This window comes from Brassica oleracea, chromosome C8 (assembly GCF_000695525.1).
Source record: "Brassica oleracea var. oleracea cultivar TO1000 chromosome C8, BOL, whole genome shotgun sequence".
Lineage (NCBI taxonomy): Eukaryota > Viridiplantae > Streptophyta > Magnoliopsida > Brassicales > Brassicaceae > Brassica > Brassica oleracea.
In genome coordinates this window covers 10,784,666-10,793,056 of record NC_027755.1, presented here as the reverse complement: position 1 = coordinate 10,793,056, position 8,391 = coordinate 10,784,666, and the positions used below count along the sequence as shown (strand labels likewise).

Sequence of the window (8,391 nt, the reverse complement as noted above, 5' to 3'; positions counted from 1 at the left end):
ATAATACTATTTGCAGATTCCGTGATTCATGGGTTTACTCCCGTCGGACGTGCTAATCATTACATGCCATCTTTGAAAGCAGATTCCATTGTGAAAGTCGATCGTTTTGAGGTTGCTAGGTGCTCCAAGTGATTGCGAACACAAACCTAGAAATTGGTAAACATAGCATATTTGGCAGCTCCAAGCAAGATTACAATCAGGCAAATTCAAGTGGAATGACATACCAACAACTGAAACTGGTAATTAGTCAACAACTTATCCCATATTTTCCTTATTCTGAAAAAAATCTATTGTGTTTCTGATCTATTTTTTTCATCTACGCAACTTTAGCCTCTGTCATGGATAGCTCTCTCCTAAGAATTGCATTGACTATGGTTTCAGGGAAGAAAAAGATCTTGCTCCTGAAAAAAGACCGTGACAACCCTGTTATAAGATTTTAGTTTGTGCAGAACAAAAAACCTTGATTTATTTTCTATTTAGTATAGTGATAGTTGTTGACAATCATTAGTTATTTGCCAATATATTTTTTATGCGGCATTTCAGAACTCTCCATTCCAAGCGGAACAGCAGATGGAAGCTAATTTTTCTAGAAGCTCTTTGACTTCAAGACAGAATCAGAAGATAGATGTTGGTGGGAGGTTAATCAAGGGAATACTTCAGAGAAGTGAGACGGCATAGCCAGACTTCATCTTTTGTACAACCTGAGCAAAGAGTGGAACCCGCAAAACACGAGAGAAGAAAAAACAAAACACAAAATTAACATATTCAGATCTTCTCTCTTGCATGTCTAACATCTGGCGCCGATGAAACTCAACACCCACGACAGACGAAGCTGATGCAAGTAAACCTCTCATCAATCATGCTTATAATCAATCTACGCTTTTCAATCTCACAAACTAAGAAACAATTTTACCTACATGAATCAGGAAATTAGTGCCCACATTCCCGACATTGAGAAAAAAAGGAGTTGAAGTCCTAACAGTTTTTTCAGTATTAGACTAAACCACAGATTCAAGGCCCAGTTATTTTGAAACCCTAACATTTTAAATCCAAATTTATTATCTTTTTCCATGCACTATTTGATTTATATACAAACAACTACCTAAGTAAACACTAACAAGTTCCATCACCCTCAACTTTGAACATATAAGATATAAAAATATCAACATATGACTTCGTCGTTCATTCTTATATCAAATTCATCAACCTATGTAATATCCAAAGTCCCATAAATCACATTATAGACAAAAAAAACAATAAAATCCCGTAAACAAAACTATACAATGCACCTATAATGTAGTCGATCCTGCGCTTGCGAGGAGACTATGCACCTGGTAGAAGTAATAAGACAGAAAACGCGTGCAACAGCCGGAGATTTCGGATTCGGTCGTATCCTTTTCATTTGTCTCAGCCATTAATTCCCAAAACCATATCTTCTCTTCCTCATCCATCCTTTTCGCTACTTGAATATAAACTACATAAAAATTCAATCGTTTTATGTATGGACGTATGATCACGCTATTACCTTTACATTTTTGATAATAAAACCTTTGAAGATCTAAATCCAAATTCTTTTTGGTCAAACGGAAATTCTGAGCATTATACTTCTATTAGATGTGCCCACTATATTTTTTCTATTTGTATAGGCACATTTGGTTTAAACTAGGAGATATCCCGGATCAAGCCCATGTACATCATATAAAAAGTTATTTGCAATCTTTGTATAAGAAATATGTTATTATAACAATGTTTTCTTTCTCTAGATCCAATAATAAAATAATTATTTTAGTTAAGAGATTGACAAGTTTTGGTTTAAATTATATGTATATGAATCCAACTGAAAATATTTCAATTATAAAAAATGTTCTGATTTTCAATATTGTTCAAGCCATCCAGTCGTATTTTACAATGTTAATGTTAAGGTGTTATATGTTCAAAACGGTTAAATATTAGGGAATCATCTAGACGTTTATACCGCTAAACTTAATTAGAAATGATTTCTACCAAATAATTGTTACAGTTTCAACTGAAATTTTATCGCTTCAATCACACAGGTTTTATCATTTCTGCCATTTGTGCACATGGCTAGTCAAGAATGGCGTTATAACAATATTAGATACATGTGTTTCAAGAAAATAAAAATACATATTTTTGGTCCATTTTATTTTGTTGGTAATAATAATTTGTGGTCCTTTTATCCAAACAAGCATCATCAGTGTATTAGTATTTTAAAATAAATTTTAATATAAATATATATATATGTTTGTGTGTGTAAGAAGAAGCTTGATTACGATTACAAGTTGAGACATTTTTCTCATCTCTTCACATCTTGATAATGTTTTCCTCTTGCCTCCTTTAAAAACTTCAAAAGAAGGCAATTTTCTTTTCTAATTAATAATTTTTTGATTATAGCTAGGGTTGATGTAAGGTTTGCGTATCTACATGGATCTATTTCTGTGCTGGTTTTGAGAGGCTGAAGCTGCCAGCATGATCTGGTAATCATACGACATACACACACCACTATTACAATACATACAATTATGTTATATGCAGGGTCATCTCAAACTCTAGAGAGACTCTGTTCAAAAAAAAACAAGGTCCTTTTTTATAACCTAAAATAATTTATGACAAAATATTGTTAGAATATAAAATGAATATACCAGTCTAATTTTTTTCATCTAAATAACGCCATTCTTCTAGGTCTTTTTGATGCAAAATCATCGACCAAATCATTAAACTTGATCTTCTCCGGAATATCATTTTCAATTGCAATCATCGCTAGCCCATTTAATCTTTCTTGTATCATTGTTGTCCGCAGATATGACTTCAACAATTTTAGTTTCGAAAAACTTCTCTCTGCAGATGCAACAGTTATATGAATAGTTAGTAAAATTCTATAAACAATAATAGCACTTGGAAAACAATTAGCACGCATCAAATAATTCAAAATGTCAATAGGATAAATTATCTCTTTTGGCATAACTTCTCTAAGTAATTTTAGTTCCATAAACAATTCATCTCCACTAACGTGAAAATTCTCACCTTTGTTAAAAGTATTTGTAAAACTACTACAATAATTATTTAAAGTCATATCATCTAAAGAAAACCATTTTTCAGGGTTAAATAAAAAACCAAAAATCTTTTCATACTCTTGATATTGTTCAAACCTTTTAGTAAGTGAAGTAATTGCTTGATCAACTATGCATAAAAAAATACTCAATCCTAAATAATTCCTCACTAGATTGTGGAGCAACTGAAGGTATATTTGAGATCTCATCAAATTTTCTTTTTCTTTGAATAACACGTTTTTGAGGAAATATTGGATCAACACCTATATCTATAGCAATTTTTCTAGCAGTTTCCAAAGCATTTGAAAACCAGTATCTGTATACTTTTTGAAAAACTCTACTAATCCCCTAACTTTTTCAATAGCAACATCAATAAGCATATTTTTAGACTGTAAACTTTTACTAACCAAATTAACAGCATATAACATTTCCTACCAAATAACAATGCTCACCAAAAACTCAGATTCACCAAGTTCATTTGTAGCTAAGGATTTAGCTTCACTTCTAATCATAGAATCATTATCACTTTCAGCTACTTGAAGTAAAGCCTCACGAATTTCTAAAATTTGGAATCTAATTGCTTTAACACTATTTACACGACTCTCCCAACGAGTAGATGACAATGGCTTAAGTGTAAGGTCTTTTATATTATCTTTTAAAATATCCCACCTCTTAGTAGATTTAGCAAATATTGTATAGATTCTTTGTATCACTCCAAAAAAATCTTTAGCTTTTCCACAAGTATTAGCCATATCACATAACCTTAAATTAAGACTATGAGAACTACAAGGAGTATAAAACGCTCTTGGATTTACATCTAAAAATCGTTTTTGTACTCCTTGATGTTTTCCTTTCATGTTTGCACCATTATCATAACTTTGGCCTCATACATTATGTATGTCAAGACCCAAAGACGATAATTCATTTTGCACGACTTCAAAAAGACTTTGACCACTTGTATCATTCACATGTAAAAATCCTAGAAAAGATTCTTCAATTTTAATAGGATGAGAAGAGTAATCTACATACCTCAATATCATAGACATTTGTTCTTGGTGGCCACTGTCAGGAGTACAATCAAGTATCACAAAAAAATATTTTGCTTGTTTTATTTTACTTAAAATTTCAGATTTAATTGCAGAAGCAATCAAAATTATCAATTCATTTTGAATATTATGACCAAGATAATGAAAATGAATATCATCATTTATAATTCTATCCACATGCTCTTTGATAACTAGATCAAATTCAACTAACATTTCAATTAGTCCTAAAAAATTCTCATTGTTTGGACTTGTCTTTTTTTCTTTGGGTATGAATGGTGACCGGGGAATGATGGGGAATAATCCATTCCCTAACGTTCCTATTAAAAATCCCCATTCGCAAGGAATAATAATTCCTTCTCATTCCCTCTTGTTCCTGTTTTTGTAGAGAATTAAAGGCTAAAACTATTCCTTCTTAAATTTGAGAAGGAACAACCATTCCTTTTCATTCCTGCTATTTTTTTCCCGTATATTCCTTTTCTGTTTGTTCCTCTTGTTTCCCGAATGGTCACCAGTCAGACCCTTTGTGTTTTTTTTTTGAAAAGTTGGTGAAAAAATTATATATTTCTCTCCTTATTTATAATCACTAATTAATAATAGTTTCCTAAACATAATCAAATTAGAATATTAACTTTCTAAACTTACATTGAATATTAAAACAAACACCCACAGCTATTGTTTTTTACTTTCCAAAATTTATAATTGATATAAATGATAATTACTTCCTAACTTATTGCATTTTTTGTTGGTTATGTTAACAAAATAAAATTTGTAATTAATAAATACGAAAATTAAATTTACATTTAGCTATGTGATTTTTTTTTTTATAAATATATGATTTTATATTTATACTATTACTAAAATAAAAAAATATGGACCCTCTATAATTTTGGACCCTGTTCGACCATTCCACTTGCACGTGCAAAAAGACGACCCTGGTTATATGCTAGACACATACTCATGCTAATTTACTTCCAGACATCAAAGTTGTTTTTTTCTCACCAAAACAGCATTTCCCCCTTTCTTTTTCATAATTCGTGATGATTCTCTCTTACATTTTTTTAGAATATGAGTTTATGGATCCATGCATGTGTATCTATCATAACTTAATACACCAATTAATTTATTTTAACCATATTGTACAAAGAAAAAGAAATGGCATTTCAAAACAGTATATAGATGATTTCATTGTTCATGTTGTTGCGTATATGTGTGTGTGTGTGATATGTGCATATATGTATGTGTAAGTGACTAAGTGAGTATATATGGTAGTACCAGATCATCCTGCGGCTTCATTCACTCAATCACCAACAATGGCAAAACGATGAACTTAAATTTCATGAGAAAAGCGATTCCCGTTTGACTTTTGCGACTAGCCTCTATCATCACTCGAGGTAACAATACATTTACTTATCTTTTTAATTTTGTTTATTTCGTATCCAATATGTTAGCCATTCTCTAAAATATACCCATATACGTATACCTAGTTAACTAGATATACTTACATATATACAATGGTACGAACAGAGACATATGATTTAGTTACTGTGTATATGACCATGTCCACACAAGCTCATGTTTATTGGTGGAAACGTGTTTACAAGTGACTATATGTTTCTTTGTCTAGACCTCTTGTTAGGAAACTCGCTACACATTATCCGTGTGGCAACCCCAGCCTAGTTATAAAAAATTAAGAATAAATCGGGGAATACTTATGATTTTTTTTCTTTAATACGTATAAATATTAGATATGTGGAACACAAACGTAACTACGTAAGTACAGCTTAGTCTACTGGTTTGTGATATATTAAATCCACTGGGCAACCCAGGTTTGAACCATATATGATGTGTTTTGCCATATCTGTATTTTCTTTAATAAGCTGAAAAGGACAAATATGTTCTTATCTTCAACCTGCGACTCAAGCTGACAAGCTCCAATCCATGGCGGCCAGCCTTTTTCATGACTTTTACCTCTATAGTCTCGTTTTTATTGGGTTTATCATATAAACATTAAATCTAACCTTAATCATAAAATTTTGAACAAAAAAAAATTATTTAATGGTTTTCACCAATTTGGTTCTAATTGCCATGGAGCTACACCGTGAAGCGTATAACCAGCGATTTTACGGCCTCTGGCCGAGTTTTGGAATAGGGTCTAGACCTATGCTTAGATTTAGGCCTGGGTATTCGAGTATCAGATCAGGTTCAGATATCAGATGTTTCTAATATGGAAAAATTGATATCAATCGGGTAATTTTAAATCTCGGATTAGATTCAGTTCTCTACTTGTCAGGTTTAGATATTTTTGGGTATATCCGAATGAACCGAAAAAATCGAGTTCCGGTTCGGAAAGATTTGTTGTGATCCAAATGTATATAAAAATAACCGATTTTATCTCAAATATTTGGTTCGAACCTGTTTTTTTTATATCCAAACATGTCTAAGAATATCCGAAAGTAACCAAAAATATCTATAGTATCTAAATTATCTATAAATAACTAATTTATTTTTAAAAATTATTATAAATCTTTTTTTACAGCAATTTAAAAAAACTCAACTAGGACTCTTCAAACCAAACTGGATAATCTGAATCCATGTGAATAACATAAAATGCCTTAGATCTAGCACTGCGTGCGAGACTATCTGCCTGTATATTCCGCGATGAACATAGATAATCGTTGTAATGCTGAAGCCCTCCTTGAGGATCCATATGTCTTCCAAATATGATGCAAAAGCAGGGGTTTTGATACTATCTTCACCAGCTGAAATTAATATGTAGCAAAAGTCACATGAAATTGATGTAAATTCTTCATGCATTCCATTGCCCATATGAATGCCTCAATTTTTGAGTGGAGAAGGGAAAGCGCTGCACTCGTGTTCCTTGCTCCTACCAGACCATCAAAACCCTGCAAAGTACTGTATCAGTCTTGTCCCAAGAAATTTTCCCCCTCCTTCCATTATAACTAATATTATAATTTTTAATATTGAAATTATTACATGTATGAAAATAACTAATATTTGTAGATACAATAAACATCTTTAAATTAATAATATCGAGACTGTGAAATTTTCTTAATTTATAGAGTTATAATTTATAAAAAGTTCATTTTAAAAAATTTCTCTATTTTAAAATATAAATTTTTATAAAATATGTGTCATATCATTTAAATGTAATTTTAGATATAACTTTACAAAATGTTATCAAAATATATTGAATTGTTAAAAAAATAAAGATAAATTTTATTGTGAATATAAAACAAATAATACAATGTGTTCTTTGTACTTATATAAACCTTATATAGCTATATATAAATTATTAGTTTATAATTTTAGTGGGACTATACATTTACGTAAGATTTTCTAAAAAACGATTATCTTATTATTTTATCGATTTATTTCATATTTTGAACATGTCCAACTTGGGACCAAATTTTTTAATAATTTACCGTGCTTATTAATTTATAAATTTTCTAATGTATATATTTGTACTTCAGATTTTTTCGGATACGAGTGATTTTTTAATTCGGTTCAGTTTCAGATTGGGTTCTTCGAGTATAGGAAATCATGTAACGTTCGGATATCTATATCAGATCGGGTTCAGTTTGGTGTCTTAAAATTTGGTGTCTTCGGATCCAGATAATTTACTCAGGTGTACTTAGATTTTTAATTAATTTTAATATAATATATTGACAAAAGGTGTAGTTTATTGACAAGACACATAATTATCATATTAATAATAGTTCATCAAACTATAGAATTAGCCTATCACCTTTACATGCTGAATGTGAAGCCTTTATTTTGCAAATGAAATGCATGAAGATCCTATATTTTATGGAAATGAAGTTTGCAACGGACTAAGCTCAATTGGTGAAGATGGTGTCTGCACCGACAGAATGGCTAGCTTTCGCACCCCTTCGAGGAAGTACAACGATGTAAGACGCTCTTTCCACATTTCTCACTCCAGCATATTTCTAGAGCAAAAAAATATTATGGCAGATAAACTTGCATGAGGTGCAAGAACCTCTCGTTCAGCTATGTACTATGTTGGCACTTTGACTTCAACTTGGGAGAATATTTTTATTAAATCGTGAAAGTCTTTTCATATAGTAGTTCTTAAAAATAATTTATAAATTTACAAAAAATATTTTTATGAGAGAAAATATTTAATCTTATTAGAATTTTGGTCTCCCTATATAAAGAAAATGTACACATTTTCTCACACTCTCTCAAATGGCTACAACAAAAATGTAATGTTACTCATTCTAAAACTCTCAAACCTC

General features: G+C 31.0%; 1 long non-coding RNA gene across 2 annotated transcripts; it reads left to right on the top strand.

The window, feature by feature from the left end:
* The first annotated feature begins 2,298 nt into the window (after window positions 1-2,298).
* Window positions 2,299-8,380, top strand: LOC106310891. Of its 2 annotated transcripts, none has more exons than XR_001263882.1 (3): window positions 2,299-2,495; window positions 5,390-5,505; window positions 7,931-8,380. It is a non-coding gene; the product is annotated as an uncharacterized LOC106310891 (long non-coding RNA). The 2 variants fall into 2 exon arrangements; XR_001263881.1 differs by having other exon boundaries at window positions 7,644-8,380.
* Window positions 8,381-8,391: the final 11 nt, after the last annotated feature.